Source organism: Loxodonta africana, chromosome 1 (genome assembly GCF_030014295.1).
Source record: "Loxodonta africana isolate mLoxAfr1 chromosome 1, mLoxAfr1.hap2, whole genome shotgun sequence".
Taxonomy (NCBI): Eukaryota; Metazoa; Chordata; class Mammalia; order Proboscidea; family Elephantidae; genus Loxodonta; species Loxodonta africana.
Genome location: NC_087342.1, coordinates 56,708,705 through 56,729,798, shown reverse-complemented (window position 1 = coordinate 56,729,798; position 21,094 = coordinate 56,708,705). Strand labels below are relative to the sequence as shown.

The 21,094-nt window shown below is 43.0% G+C and overlaps 1 pseudogene; it reads right to left on the bottom strand.

The window, feature by feature from the left end:
- Window positions 1-571: 571 nt before the first annotated feature.
- Window positions 572-5,195, bottom strand: LOC135232746 (large ribosomal subunit protein eL39-like; annotated as a pseudogene).
- Window positions 5,196-21,094: the final 15,899 nt, after the last annotated feature.

Sequence of the window (21,094 nt, the reverse complement as noted above, 5' to 3'; positions counted from 1 at the left end):
GGCCTACAACTGATTGGATGAAGCTCACCCACATTATAGAGGGTAATTTCTTTACATAAGGCTGACTGATTTAATCCCATAAATACTTCATAACAGAATCTGGGCTAATGTTTCACCAAACAACAGAACACCATAGTGTAGCCAAGTTGACGCATAAAACTAACCATCACACACTCCCTGGAAAGCCCAGATGATCCCTCAGCCCAGCCCAGATTCATGGAATAGAGGTAGGCTCAAGTCCTGCCTCTGAGCAGCCCTCCACAGCAAATAGCATGTGTATTTTGGTCCAGTTCTACAGCAGATACCTTGCGGGCAGAGGCTGAATTCTGTCCATCTTTGTACCCCTACAGACAAAGGTACAGAAGCACAGAGAAAACATTGCATTCAGTTGTCATATCTCCTTGGTCTCCTCTGGTCTGTGACAGTTTCTCAGTCTTTCCTTGTTTTTCATGACTGTGACAGTCTTGAGTGCTGGTCAGATATTTTGTAGAATGTCCCCCAATTTGGGTTTGTCCAATATTTTCTCTCATGTTTAGACTGGGGTCACATCAGTAGATTCATTATTTTTCAACAGAAAGACTCATGTATTTATTATTGAATCAAACTGTCGGAGTGGAAGCATAAAAACAAAGTGGAAAATATGAATTTTTCGAATAAAAGATGTCCGGTTATTCAGATAGTGGAGAATCGATCAGCTTGATATGGTAAGATGCTGGTGAACTTGGTAGGGCATCAACACATTTGCCATCACATGTACAACTCCTTATAGACCCAACTTGGTTCTTGTCCAATGTCTCCTCTTGGAGCTGCACCTGATTTTATTGCTAGTTTTCATTCAAATCCACTGGGGAGTAGTGGGATTCTGATTTTGTCTATTGGCCAAGAATCTCTTGATCCTGAAAGTCTTGTGAGAAGATATGGTACGAATGGAAGTTGACCACACACACCCTGATGGTGGAGAATGAGGGCACCTCAGTATATCTGGGCTAGTAAATCTGGGGTGTTGGAGTAATCTGGATTTTTAACACGTACCCCAAGTGTTTCTGATGCAAATGGTCTACAGCCCTCATTTTGAGAAATACCTCCAGACACCAAAAAAACTGCGGGTGGATTAAGGGATTAAATATTTTTTTAAATACTCAAAATTGTTTTTTTTAAAGCAGGGATGAGAATAATGCATTAAACAAATCTGTGGAGAATGATAGCTTTCTCAGATGTGAAACATGAGGAGAAATCACAAATAAAAAGATTGACATGTTTGACCACGTAAAGTATATTACTTTATAATAAAAAATAAAACTAGATGCTTCAGATATGAATAGCAAAGGGTTAGTATCTATAAAGAAGTCTTCCAATGTACTGTATTTTTAAGAAAATAATGCATGCCTTCTACATTTGTTTACCAACTGTACCCTCCCTTCCTTGCGAGGTATTTTTGTAAGCGCCGCTATGCCAATTTTTTTTATAAGCGACGCTATGCCAAACTGGCATAGTGGCACTTACGAAAATATCTCATGGGGGAAGGGCGCAGTTGGCAAACAGACATAGAAGGTGTGCATTATTTGTGTAAAAATATGGTATTGGGAAAACATGAAGGACCCACTAGATAAATAAGGAAAGATACGAAGAGACAATTCTCAAAAAGAGAAAATACAAATAACAAACAGATATTTGGGGCAATGTCCACTCTCATCAGTTACTAGTTTAAAAAGAACCTTCTGTACCTTCTGGTGGTACAGTGGTTAAGTGGCCAGCTGCTAACCAAAAGTCACTCAAGCTTACCTGCCACTCCGCAGGAGAAAGACCTGGTGATCTGCTTCCATAAAGGTTACCAGATCAAAACCAAACCCATTGCCATCAAGTTGATTCCGACTCATAGTGACACTACAGGACAAAGTAGAACTTCCCCACAGGGTCACCAAGGCTGTAAATCTTTACAGAAGCAGGCTGCCACATCTTTCTTCCCTGGAGCCGCTGGTGGGTTCGAACTGCCGCCCTTACGATCAGCAGCCAAGAGCTTTAACCACTGTGCCACAGCCTTGGAAACCCTATGGGGCACTTCTACTTTGTCCTATAAAATCACTGTGAGTCAGAATCAACTCTATGGCAGCAGGTTTGGTTTTATACCCTCTAAATTAACAAAGGTTTTTTTAAAGACAGGGCTTTGTGCTGGTGGATTTGCGATGCAGCTTTGTCAAATTGTACCATTCTTTCACAAAGCAGGATTATATTACATATTGGAAGATTGGAATATATATTGGTTTAGATAAAATGTTCCTATTCCATGATCTATTTATACAGTTCTTGGAAATTTATCCTTACGATTTATTTTCAATTCAAAAGAAGAGAAAGTTCTATGAAGGAAATATTTCAAAATAGCAAAAAATGGGAAAAGAAATACATATCCAACAATAACAACATGATAAATAAACTATGGAATATTATCTCCATGTGTACAGCTACTTGATAATTACAAAGACTACAGGCCATCATGAGAAAACATGTATAACGTTACATGGAGACAATATAAATTATATTAAAAGGTGTTATGGTTACATTTGCATAAAAATGTTTATGTATGACAAAAACAAAAAGAAAATTTACTGAAATAAAGTGTTTAAAGTGCAAAATATTTTACTTCCTCTTATCTATTCCTCATTTATTCAAATTATTTTGGTGGCTATCATCTAAAAACAAATAAAGACTCTTGAAAATCAAGAGGAGTCCCTGGATGGCACCAACAGTTGCCATGCTCAGCTCCTAGCCAAAAAGCTGGAGGTTCGAGTTCACCCAGAGGTGCCTCTGAAGAAAAGCCTGGTGATCTACTTCTGAAAAATCGGCCATCAAAAACCCTACGGAGCACAGTTCTACTCTGACACACATGGGGTCGTCATGAATGTTTTAAAAACCAAGAGATCTTTCCAACAGGCTGTACTCCTGCTCCCTTTGGAGAATTTATTGGTTTGTGTACTGACATAAGTCAAATACTGGGAAGAGCTGAGTTTGTGTAGATTTTATTCATTGCCTATAGCCCATGTACTTAAAAAAAAAATCCCTTCACTTCTTCTTGGAAACAGGGATGGAACTGGGGAAACAGGGGGTGTGTCTGAATCATCTTGGGAGAACTACCCTTTGACATAAGGAATCACTAAGATAGCTAGCTTTTTTAAAACTCCAAATGAATTCCATAAGCTGTCCTTCCTTTTCTCCTCTCCTCCACCATCTGCCTGCCCTGTGTCCCCATAATTTCTTACTTTCCTCCCGGCCCCACCCCGTTACAACCAGGCCTCGCTTTGGAGAATTAAACAAGAGGGGACAGCTTTCTGAGTTGGCCTGCAGCTAGGAGGCTATCTTCCTCCCCTGCCATAGCCACAGCCACCCTGCTAAGCCCAAAACACAGCCTCTTCCTGCCTCAGTCCACAGCAGCAGGAGGACTTATTACAGAAAAGTCACAGTGTGGACATCTGGTCACAGTGGCCATCAAGCCTACATAGATTGAAGGCTTTATGTGAGTGAGCCTAGATATAAGGGGCCCTAGTGGTACAATGGTTAAGCGCTCAGCTGCTAAGTGAAAGGTCAGCAGTTCCAACCCACCCGCTGCTCTGCAGGAGAAAGATGTGGCAGTCAGCTTCTGTAACGATTTGTTGTTGCTGTTAGGTGTCATTGAGTCGATTCCAACTCATAGCGACCCTATGTACAACAGAACTGAACACTGCACCATCCTGTGCCATTCCCATAATCCTTGCTACGACTGAACCCATTTTTGCAGCCACTGTGTCAACCCATCTCACTGAAGGTCTTCCTCTCCTTTACTGACCCTCTACCCTACCAAGCATGGTATCCTTCTCCAGGGACTGATGCTGCCTGATAACATGTCCAAGGTATGTGAGACGTAGTCTCGCCATCCTTGCCTGTAAGGAGCATTCTGGTTGTACTTCTTCCAGCCTTGGAAACCCTAGGGGGCAATTCTACTCTGTCCTGTAGGGTTACTATGAGTCAGAATCGGCTTGACGTCAATGAAGTAAACTTTTACATGTTGAACCCCATTGTGGCCGAGTCGATTCCAACTCATAATGACCCTATAGGACAGGGTAGAACTGCCCCCGAGGGTTCTCATGGAGGGCCTGGTGAATTTGAACCACCAACCTTTTGTTTAGCAGCCAAGCTCTTAACCACTGCGCCACCAAGGTTGAACAAGCACTAGTAACGCTATTAACTTGTAAGCAGGGGAGGCATCTAAGTGAGGCAGTGTGGAACATTTTCCTTAATGATTGCTGTTGTTGTTTGCTGTTGTTGAACTAGCTCTGGCTCATGGCTTACATATAACGGAACAGAAGACTGGCTGGTCCTGCACCAATCCTCATGATCGTTGGCGGGTCTGAGTCCATTATGGTGGCTATTGTATCAATCCATCTCTTTAAGGGTTTCCCTCGTGTTCACTGAGCCTCCACTTTACCAACCGTGATGTCCTTTTCTGTTGATTAGTCTTTACTTATGACATTGTCAGGAAATATTTCCCTCATCAGCCCATGAATCTCCATTTATGCATTGGAAATTGTTATTCTAAGAAGTGTTGGTAGACTTCCCCAGGGAGTCCAGGGCACAGAAAGACAGTAGGCCTCTGCCTGAGGATACTCCTTGCCTGTGGCCCCTCCATCTTGGTCACCTCTCTACTTACCAAGAACAGCTTCCTTCCACCTCCCAGGTTTAGAACAGTGGTGGAAGACATGGTGCCAATAAGGTCTTTTTGTGGTCGTCTTCCTTGTAGACAGTTGTCCCCATTCCTCTCTGCTATCATTAACATCTCCCTCTGATCTCAGCCACCTCTGACAAACGTGTGCTGTTTGACGGAGAATGTATACACAGAAAAAAAAAAAAAAAAACAGAGCAGTGTAAATCTAACACTGCTGCTGAGGAGACCACTCCAAGCCCAAGCCTTATCATGGCGGTCTATGCGGAGAAGCAGCTCACTGGCCCTTCCTTCCCAGAGGATTGTGGGTGGTGTGGGCAGAGCCAGTAAAAGACCACCAGCCATTTATTTGGAAGAAATCTCAAGTTTTATATTGATTTAAAGTGATTCGTTCATTTTGTAATACAAAAACAGACAAAATCTGTATTCCAATATTGCTACCACCACTTAATAGCAATTCGACCTTGAGAAACCCGTTACCTATTAGGAGCTCCAGTTTCCTCATGTGTCCAATGATGGATTACAACTGCAAAGGTTTTATTTTTCAAAACATGCTACTCTCTTCTTTCTCTCTCTCTCTCATAAATCTTTCTATTTTATTTTGAAAGCTGCCAAATTTGAGATTGCTAACTTCAATAGTATTGTTTGATGATAACTCAGTTTTAAAAATGGAAAATTGGGCATCCTGAGGAAAGCAATTTAAAGTCCATTATATTGATCTAAACTGCTCAGACTAAACCAGTTTGCTTTAGGATGGGACTGCAGGTACATTTGTTTTGCTTTGTTCTGTTCTGCTTTATCAAGAATCTGTGTTCCAATATGTCACCTCTAGATGGCAGTAAGGCACCATGGAGATTTCTGGTTTAAGCAGTAAGCAGGAGCCCTGGTGGCTCAGCGGCTAACCAGAAGGTCAGCAGTTCAAATCCACCAGCTGCTCCTTAGAAACCCTATGGGGTCATTCTACTTTGTCCTATGGGGTTGCTATGAGTCGAAGACAACCAGGTTTTTTTTTTTTTTTTTGGTTAAGCAGCAAGCTGCCTACAGCCCCAAGTCTCGAGGCTAAAGAGAACCTTAAGAAAAATTTAATGTTGCCACAGGCCTGCCCTGGCTCTGCGAGCACATCAGCTCACACTGTTGTCTGCCCCCGTGATCCAGCGCATTGGTGGAAGGGAGGGAGCCCCAGGTTCGCGAATCGTTATCTGAAGGACATAGTGAAGTAAGGGGAGTTAACTGTTAGGGGGATTTGTCCAAACCTGTTGTCTTAGTTTCCTAGTGCTGCTATACCACAAATGCCATGAGTCAGTGACTTTAAAGAACAAAAATTTATTTTCTCACAGTTCTGGAGGCTAAAAGTCCAAATCAGGGTCTCAGCCAAGTCGATTCCTTCCTTTTTGGTAGCTCTGGGCATTCCTTGGTTCCTTGGCTCATAGATGATCCTACATGACACATCTGCCCTGTGTGTGCGTGTCTATGTCTAACCTCTTTTTAATAAAAACTCAAAACTAATTAGGTTTAGGACACACCTACGTTGGTGTGGCCTCATTAACATAACAAAGAAAACCCTATTTCCAAACAGTATGCCATCCAGAAGTATAGGTGTTAGGATCCAAATACATACATGGGGGAAGAGGGGAGGCACAATTTAATCCATAACAACTGTCCTTGATATTTCATATTTCTTCCTGAAGCAGGTGAAACCTAAGGGCATTTGAGGGACAGTTCATTTCATTCTCCTGGATGCGCGTATCAGTTTCTGCATGTGTAAAATGGGACTATTTGTTCTGACTTCCTTTTGGAAACCCTGGTGGTGTAGTGATTAAGAGCTCTCTGGCTGCTAACCAAAAGGTCAGCAGTTTCAATCCACCAGGTGCTCCTTGGAAACCACATGGGGCAGTTCTACTCTGTCCTATAGGGTTGCTATGAGTTGGAATCAAATCAATGGCAAAGGGTTTGGTTTTTTGTTTCGTTCCAACTTCCTAGGGCTGTTATGAGGATTAAATTAATTAATGCATATAAACAGAGAGTTGCCTGACACATAGGTAAAACCAAACTCATTGCCATTGAGTTGTTTCTAAGTAGGACTGTGCTCCAGAGGGTTTTCAATGGATATAGTCTTATGCGAGCAGATCTCCAGGTCTTTCTTCTGCAGCATCTTTTGGTTAGTACTCAAGTGTAAACCATTTGTATCAGCTGGGAACCTTATTCCTGTGTAGATGTTTGCTACTACTATTCTTAGTATTTCCTGATGGCCTTCGTTTTCTGTCTGAAGGAGCAGAGAGAAGAATCCAAGCATAGCCACTTAGGGGAGGAATGAAAAGGGATTTGGGAAAATGGGCGCCAGGCTGGCCTCAGACCACCCACGTGCCCATGAGGCAGGGAGTCTGCAGGGCCAAGAGGACATGTCCATCTAAAGGCCATGCCCTTCTTGACCACACTCTGTGTGTCCAGGAAGCCAGAGTTCCCCAAATGGCACCAGCCCACTCCCGGGATCCACACAGCCCTCCTTCTCAGACCCACCTCCTTAAGCAGATCACATTAAGCAGGGTCACGGGGCAGCAATTCCCAGGGGGCAGGACAGGGCTTAGGTGTTTGGCCTGGGGTGTCCACATGCAGCCCCTCCTGATGGGATCGATCTGGAGATGGGAAGAGAAAGGGAACAGGCCATGACTGCTCTTTCTGCGTGGTCATATTTGGGTGCCGAACCATAAGGAACAAGAATTCTAAACTTGAACCTGGTGTTTCCAGTCATGAAGGTAAGTTCGTCATGGGAGAGGATAGAATATTGATTATTTAGAGTTTGTTAACTTGACGTTTGGTGTGGGCTTCTATTTGTATTCTTTCACCAGGCCCCATGAGCATTAGACCAGGCCTGAGAGGGATATGAGTAAAAGTGTAAGAGGGAGGGGGAGAGCTTGCACTTGGGAGGAGAAAAAGACAGGGGGTGGTGACATTCCTCAATAAGATGGTCCCTAACTTGATAATTAAATGATATGCCAAGGAAATGGTCTCTACAGGGGTGCCTGACTTGACAATTAAACGTTAACAGGGAGAGATAGGAGAAAAAGGGTATAAAACCCTAATAAAACGACTATATTGGGGCACTCAGTCTCTCTCTCTCTCTGAGTAGTCCGCTTGACGCTCTTTAGTCAAGTGTGCTTTCGCTAATAACTCTCTGCTAGCTGATAAACCTCTGCTCGCTTGCCACTATTTGTCTCAGTGTTTGAATTCTTTCCTACACCGAAGACAAGAACCGAGGACATTCTCTCTAGTAAAAAAAAAAAAAAAAAAAGCATTTGACAGGGTTCCTGGTGAGCAAGTCCTGTCAGAGCACAGGGGCAGAGTGAGGAAAGCGTGTTCTTCCCACTCTGAGGAGCGTAGAGCAGCAGCATCTGGGGCAGACAGGAGGACGGCTGCATCACTAGGGCTAAGTACAGTGTCCAGGGAGGCAGCCCTGCAAGGACACTTGGCAAAGAGGCCAGTGGGAAGGAACCAAGCTGACTTGTTTCTGAGCTCAAGTGCGCTCCCTCTGGAGGCTTGAGGAAATCATGGGGGGAGATTTTGGTGGAGAGAAAGGGGCTCAGGACCTGTACCGATACGGACAAGGGTTAACGAGCTAGGGGAGTTCAGTATTCACGGTAATGTGATCTCCTTGGTATCCACTTAGCAGTAAAGCTTGGGAACATTTGGTTGTATTACACATGTCTCAAGTACCTATGGAGATGGCTGGTTTTATTGAGAGAAAAGACCAGGGTCAAAACACACAGAGACACGCATATAACATGCAGACACACATATTCACACACAAAGACACAGATAGACATGTAGACAAATATCATACTCAAAAACACACAGAGAGACATGTATCACATACATACATAGACATATCTCTCACACACACAGCCTGTACAGAATGTAGACACTTGTGAAATCAGGTAAATAAGAATGTCAAAGGTGGTTTAAAAGGAAGAAATGAAAGCTTGAAATCACCTAGTTTACCTCAGGGTGGGGAGTGAGCTTTTAGGGGGTAGGAAGAAGAAAGAAGAGAAAGGAGGCCATGAGCTGATTACAGGAACAGGCCTTGGTTTTAAGATGAGGAAGTAGGCTCTCCTTTCTCAGTAGCTGGGGTTCCAGTTTTGTATGGATGGCTCGTCAAACAACATTGAAAGTGGCCTTTATACTGGTGTAGTTTAGTGCTGGGATTTGGTTTGGGAGCACTATATGCTGATTTATGTCTCTTCTTTTAAGACAATCAAATGCATGGAAATCTCAACTTAAAACAAAAAAATGAGGGGGTGATTCTTAAAAAAAATTTTTTTTAATTAAAAAAAAAAAAAAAGTCCTGTACTTCACAAACTTAATTCATCACTGGGTTCCTTTAACCACTCAAGGAACCGTTGTTGCTCAGTGGTTAAACACTCAGGTGCTAACTTAAAAGGCTGGCGGTTCGAAACCACCGGCTGCTTCATAGGAAAAAAGACCTGGCGATCTGCTCCCGTAAAGATCACAGCCTTGGAAGCCCTATGGGGCAGTTCTACTCCGTCAGATAGGGTCGCTATGAGTCAGAATCAACTTGACGGCATACAACGACGACAAACTGCTCACGGAAATTCTGATTGCGCTTAATATACAGTCTCTCAGAACTGGATTGTGGGGTCAGTCATAACTGTAGATCTTCTTCTTTAAAGTTGATTCATTAAAAAGCAAAAATGTTTTACAGAAAACCTGAGTTTCCCTTAAGATTAGACAGCTGACATTCTGATTAATGAGCTTCAGTAGTAAGCAGGCAGCCGGTGAATTTCAGACAGGAGGACGAGTGTGTCTGTGTGTTCTTCCATTCTCCCTGCCTCTCCTCCTTCCTCCCATCCCCATTTACATATATCTGTTATGTATGTAAGTTTTGCAAAGGCTTTTACCCTGGTGCCTAGGGAAGACAGAATTTTAACACTTATCTTCCAGCAGAGAGGTTTTGCTACCTAAGTTACTGTGAGATTGAATGACAAGCTGAAAGGTGAAGAAGGCCTTTCACTCTCCCGAGACCCCACGTGCCACTTCCCAGAAAGTTGCTCTAAAGACACACAACTGAAGCTTCAAGACCCCTTCACAGTTGCAAACGCAAGATCTGCAGAAACTGGGCTTTCACTCTTCCGGGGAAGATTTTAACGTTGTTGTTGTTGTGTGCCGTTGAGTCGATTCCGACTTATAACAACCCTATAGGACAAAGTAGAACTGCCCCATAGGGTTTCCAAGGAGCGGCCGGTGGATTCAAACTGATGACCTCTTGGTTAGCAGCCTGAGCTCTTAACCACTTTGCTTTCACTTTTCCAGGGGAGATTTTAATATTATGGGCTGTTTTTAATTAAATCAGTGAACAAATTCACAAACATTCTCCATCATAACCTTTTACGTTTAGCAGGAGCTGTGGAGCACAACATCAACCTCGGACTAGAAAACCTTTTTTTCTTCTTTTCCCCAAGACAATTGTAGAAGAAATTATAAAGAAAAATAGCATCTGTGCCAAACTAACTAAAAAGAAGAGTTTCAAAGACTCTAAGTCTACTTTGAGTTTATTTAAAAAAAAAAAACTGTTATTGAGATCACCAACCTGTCTTCAGAGGGTAACTGATTAATTCAGGTGGAAAGCTAGAAAGTTATTGCCCCAAGATTGCTATGTAGCTTGTTAGCTGACACATATGTTTTATTTTTTGCTTTCTGGGTAATCTGAGGACAGGACTATGCCTTCTGCTTATTTTGTATTCCTCATGGGTTCTAGCTCTGTGTTAGCCAAAGTATGTAATTAAATGCTTGACAGTATGGTCTACTGGAAATCTAGAAGTCTTTGGAAAGAGAGAGCATTATATTATAAAGAGCACTGGACTGAGACTTCAAAAACCCAAGCGTAATACAGATCCCACCTCTCTAAGACATTATTGTATAAATAACGTCATCTCTCCAGACCTTAAATACCTGAAATGAAAATAATAACATTACAGACATTTTCCTCCTACCTGACTTCATAAGCTATAAAAATACATACAGCAATAATAACATTATAGCATCTCATCTTTGTATTTGAAAAAGCCGTTGCCTTGAGTCAGACTCGCAGTGACACACAGGACAGAGAAGAACTGCCCCATAGGGTTTCCAAGGCTATAAATCTTTACAGAAGCTGACCGCTGCAGAGTCACTGGTGGGTTCCAACCGCAGACCTTTTGGTTAGCAGCCAAGAGCTTAACCACTGCACCACCAGGGCTCCTTTATCTTTGTATATCAGTTTATAACTTACAAAGTGCTTGCAGTTTACAAATCCTTTCACATTTGGCTCCTGTAGCTACCCTTTAAGGTAAAATGAAGCTATTATTACACCCACAGATAAGAATATTAACATGCTGTTGTTATGTTGTTAGGTGCCCTCAAGTCATTTCCAACTCATAGCAACTTCACGCATAACAGAATGAGACATTGCCCGATCCTGTACCAGGATTCTTCTAAGAAGTCTTTGATCAAAATGTTCAGTAATGGTAGCCAGCCACCATCCAGTTCTTCTGGTCTCATGGCAAAGGAAGCAGTTGTTCATGGAGATGATTAGTAACACATTTCATATTGGTGTTGTTGTTAGGTGCCACCGAGTGGGTTCTGACTCATAGCGACCCTATGTGCAACAGAACGAAACACTGCTCAGTCCTGTGCCATCCTCACAGTGGTTGTTATGCTTGAGCACATTGTTGCAGCCACTGTGTCAATCCACCTCATGAAGGGTCTTCCTCTTTTTTGCTGACCCTCTACTTTACCAAACTATGATGTCCTTTTCCAGGGACTGGTCCCTCCTGATAACATGTCCAAAGTACATGACACGAAGTCTCGCCATCCTCACTTCTAAGGAGCACTCTGGCTATACTTCTTCAAAGGCAAGCTTGTTTGTTTTTCTGACAGTCCATGGTATAGTCAACATTCTTTGCCAACGCCATAGTTCAAATACATCACTTCTTCCTCAGTCTTCCTTATCCATTAGCTAGCTTTCACATGCACATGAGGTGACTGAAAACATTATGGCTTGGGTCAGGCACACCTTGGTCCTCAAGAAGATACCTTCGCTTTTTAACACTTTAAAGAGGTCTTTTGCAGCAGTTTTTTTTTTTTTTTTTTTTTTTGCAGCAGATTTGCCCAGTGCAATGAGTTGTTTGATTTCTTGACTGCTGCTTCCATGGGCATTGATTGTGGATCCAAGTAAAACGAAATCCTCGACAACTTCAATATGCCGTCCATTTATCATGATGTTGCTTATTGGTCCAGTTATTAGGATTTTTGTTTTCTTTATGTTGAGGTGCAATCCATACTGAAGGCTGTGGTCTCTGATCTTCATCAGTAAGTGCATCAAGTCCTCTTCACTTTCAGCAAGCAAGGTTGCGTTGGCTACATATTGAAAGTTGTTAACGAGTCTTCCTCCAATCCTGATGCCATGCTCTTCTTCATATAGTCCAGCTTCTCGGATTATTTGCTCAGCATACAGATTGAATAAGTATGGTGAAATGAGTGCCCCTTGGTCTACGTACAGGTTTCGCATGAGCACAATTAATCTGCATGGAAATTTAAAGTCACATGGTTAGTATAGTCAAGACCCAGATATTCTGACAAACATTTATTGGAAGTATGATTTCTAAGTAAATATGCCTATGAATGGCTGTCAGGAAAAGAAGACATAAAGATAAATTGTGGTCACGGGAAATGTCAATAATTTTGACAGAGCAAGGTACTGCAGTGTTCCTAATCTCTCCTGAAAATTGTTTGAAATGTTCAACGCATGACAGTGCTATTATTTTAAGGCTTAAATATTTTTCGTGTGTTTTGAGAATTTAACAGGGCTTCATCTGCCTGAGAGTTATCATCTTATACATTATTACGGAAGGAGATAACATTTTCATCTGTATCCTTTGAGTTGTATAAATCTCTTCAGAACAAAATTTGAAACTAAATCATCCACTCAGCAAATATAAGAGAACCGTGGGCTGAAAATGGGCCAGTTCCGTCATTATCAAGCTAACAAAACGAGTGGAAAGAGTTCTCTTTGGCAGTGTACCATCCCCTGGCCTGATCTGCAAATCACTCTCCTTTAACTAGCTACCTCCTGTGCCAAGGTCACAGGCTTTGTCTCTATCCCAGGCAAACCATCCTCTAACCATTCTGTGTGTCTGCTCTGTAAACTGGGGATTAACTATCTCGGAGATTTAGGATCGTATTTGAAATGCACTTTAAAAAAAAAAAAAAAAAACTCATTGCCATTGAGTCGATTCAGACTCATAGGGGCCCTACAGGACAAATAAAGTAGAACCGCTTCATAGCGTTGCCAAGGAGCAGCTGGTGGATTCGAACTGCTGACATTTTGGTTAGCAGCCAAGCTCTTGTGCTTATTAAAGGTAGGGGAGAAACATTTTTAAAATGTTGCTCTACATGCATGAGCCTATTCTTGGATTAAAAAATGCATAATACTGTAAACATGCATTAATGTTTGAAAAGAATCATGTTATATTAAAATATTGTTGTTGTACTAACACAAAAGAAGCCTAAAATTGTCTTTTAGGTATGTTCTCGAGACCTTTGAGTGTTCCAAGGAGGAAGGACAAGACAGAGGTGATGAACTCGCAGGACGTAAGTTCAGGTCTGTTATGAATCAAGTTGTATCCCACAGGAGATAAGCTGGAGTCCTAACTCCTGGGATCTGTGCATGAGCCCCTCTTTGGAAAAGGGGTCTTTGAAGATGTTATCAGTTTAGTTAACATGAGGTCTTACCGGAGTAGAAAAAAACCAAACCCATTGCCATCAAGTCGATTCCGACTCATAGCGACCCTATAGGACAGAGTAGAACTGTCCCACAGGGTTTCCAAGAGCGGCTAGTGGATTCCAACTGCCAACCTCTTGGTTAGCAGCTGAACTCATAATCACTGAGCCACCAGGGCTCCTACTGGAGTAGGGTGGGTCCTAATCCAATCTGAGAAGTGTCCTTACACAAGAGGAGAAGAAACACAAAGAGACGCACAGAGCCACGCAACGATGGAGTGCCGCTGCACCTAGAAGCCAGGAAAACCTAGAGCTACCGGAAGCTGGGAGAAACAAGGAAGGATCTTCCCCCAAAGATTTAGGAGGAAACAGGGCCCAGCCAACATGGTGGTTTGAATTCCCAGTCTCCAGAATTGTGAGACAATAAATCTGTTCTTGTAAGCCACCTAATTCGTCGCACTTTGCTACGGCCACCCAGGAAACTAGTACAGGGTCTTCCTCTCATTAGAACTTGATAACTGTTTCAGGGAAGTTTGGGACAAAACAAATTCAACAAAATTGTCACTCACCTAGTGGGTCCAGAAAGGGGATAGGACTGACTCACTCCTCACCAATGCCCCTCTCAGTTCCAAAGATCTATGAGTCAGTACACAGGTTTCTTCCTTGGGTAAGACTAGATAAAATCTCAAGATCCCTTTTTTCCTGCAAGGGCCTTCAGAATGTATGCTCTGCACAGGACTAAAGTGCTCATAAGACAGCCCCAGTTAACAAGATGAGCTCTGATGGCTATAATGTTCCTCCCTGAACTGTCTTTGGTTCAATAATAGTTCATTTAAAAGGACACATTCACACTCGTACCAAATGACAGAAAAATTAGATTAAAAATGCAACCAGCTGGCTTTCCAATGTTCCTGGCCAGTCATGATCAGAGCTGCCCTTTGGAAGCAGCTTCTGGTCAAAGCACTTCTTGGCAGGTCTCTAGGGGAAGCCTGGGATGAGAGACGTGAGCAGGGATGGCACCGTTGCTGCTGGGCACTGAAACATCCCAGCTTTCTGTGCTGCGGGCAGCCCAGTGGCTCTTCCCAGCCTTCCTGGGGGCTTCTGCAGCCCAGCTGTTCATGAAGTATCCCCATGGTCTCTGTGAAACGGTAGTAGTAATAGCATCAGAACCCAAATCAGGGGAGGATAATGACCAGGATCAGCCCAAAGTTGATCCTTTTGGGGAGGTCAGGCGTACCTCCGCTCACCACTCTTTTTAGCAATTCTAACACCACCCGTTCCTCCCATGGCACTCTCTATTTCTCTGCTGGGTTTCATAATTCATTGCAAAGGCCACACAGAACACACGGACCATACTTACAGGTAAGTGGTTTATTAAGGAAGTAAAAGGGTATATTTGGGATCAGGATCAACAGGCTACAACTCAGGATCAGGATCAAGATCAAGAAACATGTAGGCAAAATCTCCCTTCTTTAGTGCAGGGCAGCTCTCTCAGTTCCTCTCTGCCATCCAAGGAAGCAGGCCCTTCTCTCTGCCATAGACTCACCCTCTTGGCTATGCAGGCCTCCTGTCAGCCCCCTGAGGATGGACTTCTCTTGGCCCCCTCAGGACAGGCCTCCCTGTCTTCAGCCTCCCTACTGCTGGCTCTGCTGCAAGGCCCCCTCCAGGCCTGTTGCCATCTTTAGTGTTACAGCCCCTGACCCATGTTATGTCTCTTTTAAGAACTGCCTTGCCTTTTCTCTTTCTGCTGCTTCTCTCTTCATTCTCCTTTCTGCTTCTGTCTGCTTCATTTCTGAAAAACCTCTGTGGGGTTGGCTGTATATATACACAAACTCCCTGTCAATTTCAAGGTATGGTCCTCCCACCAGGGCCGCAAACTGACCGATCCCTTCTTGGTAGGTCATAGACACTTCATTTGCATAGTCTATGGTAACTTTGTTTGCGTTATGTATAGACCAATCCCTGCTAGGTGCACACCAATCACAGGGCAGGCTACAGCCCACGGCCAGACAAAATGTATCAAACCTCCAGTTGTTTATAGCCTACCCCGGAAACATCAATCTGGACAAATAAAAAAATCCTCTGGGGTAAAAAACTAGGGCAAAGGTAACTCCTCAGGCTTAGGGGAAAAATCTCTCGAGCTATTCTTCCAAAAAACCAAGGCAAAGGTCACAAACTCATTTCACCACAGTCTACTAACAGGTCTCCTTGCTTTCACCCTTGTCTTCCTACAGTATATTATCCACACAGCAGCCAGGGTGATCCTTGTAAAATGTAAGTTGGGTCATGTCACTTCTCTGGCAAAACCCTGTTCTGTCTCCCCAGCACAGAGAATAAAACCCAATGTCCCTACCAGCACCTTGATCTGACCCCCAATACGTCTCCGGCCTCAGCTCTGACCACTTTCCCACTCCCTCTCTCTACATCAACCTTACTGGCCTCCCAGCTCTTTCTCAGGAGTCCCGGGTGGTGCAAATGGTTAAGCGCTCATCTACTAACCAAAAGGTTGGTGGTTTGAACCCACTGAGAAGCACCGCAGAAGGAAGTCCTGGCAATCTGCTTCCAAAAGGTCACCGCCTTGAAAACTCTGTGGAACACAGTTCTATTCTGCAACACATGGGGTTGCCACGCGTCAGAATCAACTTGGTAGCAACTGGGTTTTTCTGTTTTAGGTATTTCTTAAACACCCCAGACAAAACCCTCCTCAAAGCTTAGCACATTCTGTTCCCTCTGCCTGGAATGTTCCTCCTCCAGAGTACTAGAAGTGCGTTCCCTCACTTCATTCAGTCTCTGGTTAAATGCCACATTAGTAGAGAGACCCTTTCTCTCCCTCAACACTCTAGCCTCTCTCCATCACTTCCAAAAAAAAAAAAAAAAAACTCAAACTTAATGAAAGTTGAAAAAAGAGGACTAAGAGCTTTTTTTCCCTTAACCGTTTACGAGTAAGTTGCCAACATAACACCGTATCACACCAAGTAGTTAAGTTTGGAAGTTCTACGAACAATAGCATTCTCCTACGTATCTACAATACAACCATCAGGATGGGGAAATTAACAACGACACATTACCACCACCTAACCCTCAGACTCCATTTGGGTTTCACCAGTTGTCCCAGTGGCACCATTTATGGCCAAAGGGCCCACTACAGAATCATGCATTGTGGCTAGTTGTCATGTCTGTTTCATCTCCTTCAACCTGAATCAGTCCCTCAGTCCTTCAATGACTTCTATGACCTTGACACGTTTGAAGAGTATAGGAAACTAATTTTGCAGCATTTCCATTAGTTTGGTTTTGTCTGACATTTCCTCACGATCAGATTCATGATATATGCCTTTGGCAGGAATATCATAGAAGTGATGCTGTGTTCAGGACCGGCTATATTCTTTGTAGGACCTAGCGCAAAATGGAAATATGAGGCCTCTTGTTCAAAAATTATTAAGAATTTCAAGATGGCAGTACTAGAGCATTAAGCCAAGCGTGGGGCCCCTCTAATCCCAGGGCTTTGTTGATCGCATACTGCCTACCTACGAAGCTGGTGTTCTTTGAGTTGTATCTCATCACATGAACATGATTCTGACTTGTCCCATCACTGATGATATTAGCTGTGATCGCTCCACTTAGGGAATCTGCCAGGCTTCTCCACTGTTGGATTTCTTCCATTCCAAATCTGCATTTCTACAAGGTGGGCAGGACACAGGAAGCATCATTTCCCTCTAAGACAGTGTAGTCTCAGGGAACATTTTGTACTCCCCCCAAGGGGGAAGACAGAAATCTTACTAAAAGTAAATCTTTTTCTTTACTGTATATTTTAAAGTAAAAAAACAACATTATGTTAAGTGCGATACCAATTGTGCAGCGGCATATTGCATATACACTAAAAAGTCTGGGAGACTTAACAGTGAATATCTTTGAGAAAATGAATTATAGACACTTTTTTTTTGGTTTTCACTTATCTGTATTTTGGGATTGCCTTTTGCAGTTGTTGTTAGGTGCCATCGAATCAGTTCCAACTCATAGTGACCCCATGTACAACAGAACAAAACACTGCCAGGTCCTGTACCATGCTCACGGTCGTTGCTGTGTTTGAGCTCATTGTTGTAGCCGCTGTCTTTTGAGTGCCATCTTCCAGCACTATGTAAGACAATGTTCCACTGCTATTCATAAGTTTTTCACTGGCCAATTTTTTAAAGAAGTAAATCGCCAAGCCCTTCTTCCTAGTCTGTCTTAGTCTGTAAGCTCTGCTGAAACCTGTCCACCAGGGGTGACCCTGCTGGTATTTGAAATACTGGTGGCATAGCTTCCAGCATCACAGCAAGACACAAGCCACCACAATAGGAAAAAATGACAGACGAGTGTCTCTTACAATAACTATATTTTGCTTCTGTGAGAAAAAGTCCCACCACCCATCTGTCAGTTTTTCATACTGTAGTGGCTTGTGTGCTGCTATGATGCTGGAAACTATGCCACCAGTATGTCAAATACCAGCAGGGTCACCCATGGTAGACAGATTTCAGCAGAGCTTCCAGATTAAGGCTGACCAGGAAAAAAGGCCTGGTGATCTACTTTCAAAAAACAGTCAGTGAAAACCCTATGGATCACAACAGAATATTTCCTGATAAAATGTTGCAGGATGACCCTCCCTAGGTTGGAAGGCACTCAAAATACACAATGGCCACAGTAACGGACTCAAGCATGCCAATGATCATGGAAATGGCACAGGACTGGGTGACGTTTTGTTCTGTTGTACATGGTGTCGTCACGAGTTCGAGCTGCCTCGCACGGGCCGCTAACAACAACAAACAAAGAAAAAATCAGTGCAAGTTTTTTTAATTTTTAGAAAAGTTCACACTTCTCAGATTCTGGGTAGGCACCTGGTACTTATTCATTAGGTGAATGAGTGAATGAGTAAGAATGAATGAATGACAGAGGAACAGTCTCACTCCGTGTGTCCCTGCCCATCTTCCAACAGAGGGCAACCTTTTTTCTGGGCTCACAAAGCAGTGACTTCTTCTCAGCTCCAAGCCTCCCTTCTGTTGTTGCCTTCCTGACTCTACCAACAGATCACTCACAGAAGAACAACGTCTCAGCAAGCATAGGGGAAGTTGCTCGGTTTTTGTGAATCAAAAGCAGGGCTGAGAAGGTTCCACCCTTAATTAATTGAAGAGATAAAAGTGAGTGTCTCTGACTGTAAACAACCTGAAGTAGCTGATGAGACAGGTCCCCAAAGACTGGCTTCCAGAACGTGGCTCCCTGCTAGCTAATTAGCAGCTGCTTACCTGGAATTTTTTTTTTTTTTTTACCTGAGAAGACACTGTATTAAGCCACCTTTGGAACCAGCTGGTATTTTGAAATTAGCTCTTTCATGGTGACTCTTCCAAACTGAACAAGGTAGGGTCAAATTGTGGGAGGCAGTTTCAGAAATCAAACTATGCCTTTAGAAGAAGGACAGAAAATCACACAACAGCAAAAAAAAAAAAAAGTGACTCTCCAAGTTATCCAGTGCTGCTATAACAGAAATACAAGTGGATGGCTTTAACAAAGAGAAGTTTTATTCTCTCACAGTATAGAAGGCTAGAAGTCTGAATTCAAGGCACCAGCTCCAGGGGAAGGCATTTTCTCTCTATTGGCTCTGGAAGAAAGTCCTTGTCATCAGTCTTCCCTTAGTCTAGGAGCTTTTCAGGTACAGGGACCCCGGGACCAAAAGACATGCTCTGCTCCTGGCACTGATTTCTTGGTGGTATGAAGTCCCCCATGTCTCTCTGCTTGCTTCTCTCTTTTATATCTCAAAAGAGATATAAGACACGATATAATATAAAAGGCACAATATAATCTTGTAGATTGAGTCCTGCCCCATTAGCATAACTGCCACTAATCCCACCCCATCAACACCATAGAGATAGGATTTACAACACATAGGAAAATCACATCAGATGTCAAAATGGTGGACAATCACACAATACTGGGAATCATGGCCCAGCCAAGTCGACAGATATTTTGGGGGGACACAATTCAGTCCATGACAGTGACTGATTACATTAAGTACGGCATTCACTAGTTAAACCAAAACCAAACCAAACCAGTTGCCATTGAGCTGATTCTGACTCACAGCGACCCCACGTGTCAGAGTAGAACTGCTCAATGGGGTTTTCATGGCTGTGACCTTTCAGAAGCAGATCGTCAGGCCTTCTAAAAATGCCTCTGGGTTGACTGAACTGCCAACCTTTCAATTAGTAGCCATGAGCTCAACAATTTGCACCACCCAGGGACTATTTGCTAGTTAAAATGTAGTTTTTCTATGTGGTATGACATACATGATTTGGTAATAAACCAGGGTACATTTTCAATACAGCAAATAGATATTCTTCTAAATGTCTTCATCCATTTAACATATATGTACTGGGCACTATGTATATGTTTTCACTTCAGCAGCCAAGCGTCATACATCTTACAATAAGTAACTAATCTTTCCCACCAAAATGGAAGCTATATGTGGCAGTAGTGTGCTGGAGCCAGGTTGTACCAGCTTGTGAGAGCCAGTTATTAAATTTCCAGGACTTCTGCAAGCCAGTTGTTAAATCCATTATTAAAAATTAAATTACAATTATGCTGTGAAATTAGTTGCAAAAGGACAAATAAAAAAAAATACGAGACCACTATTATAAGTACTCGAAAAAGAGTTTAAACAGAGAAGAAAATATTCTTTGATGGTTTCGAGAGTGGGGAGGGAGGGAAGGAAAGGAGTTTTCACTAATTAGATAGTAGATAAGAACTATTTTAGGTGAAGGGAAAGACAACACACAATACAGGGGAGGTCAGCACAACTGGACTAAACTGATAGCAAAGAAGTTTTCTGAATAAACTGAAGGCCTCGAGGGCCAGTGTAGCAAGGGCGGGGGTTTGGAGATCATGGTTTCAAGGGACATCTAAGTCAATTGGCATAATAAAATCTATTAAGATAACATTCTGCATCCCACTTTGGAGAGTGGCCTCTGGGGTCTTAAACATTAACAAGCGGCCATCTAAGACGCATCAATCGGTCTCAGCCCACGTGGAGCAAAAGAGCATGAAGAACACCAAAGACACTAGGTAATTATAAGCCCAAGAGACAGAAAGGGCCTCATAAACCGGAGACTACATTGAGGCCAGAAGAACTAGATGGTGCCCAGCTACAACCAATGACTGCCCTAATAGGGAACACAACACAGAACCCCTGAGGAAGCAGGAGAGCAGTGGGAAGCAGACCTCAAATTCTCATAAAAAGACCAGACTTAATGATCTGACTGAGGCTAGAAGGACCCCAGAGGTCATGATCCCTAGACCTTCTGTTAGCCCAAGACAGGAACCATTCCCAAAGCCTACTCTTCAGACAGGGATTGGACTGGACTATGGGACAGAAAATGATACTGGTGAAGAGTGAGCTTCTTGGATCAAGAAGACACATGAGACTATGTGCGCAGCTCCTGTCTGAAGAGGAGATGAGAGGGCAGAAGGGGTCAGAAGCTGGCCGAATGGACATGAAAACAGAGAGTGGAGGGAAGGAGTGTGCTATCTCATTAGAGGGAGAGCAACTAGGAGTATATAGCAAGGTGTATATAAATTTTTGTATGAGGGACTGACTTGATTTGTAAACTT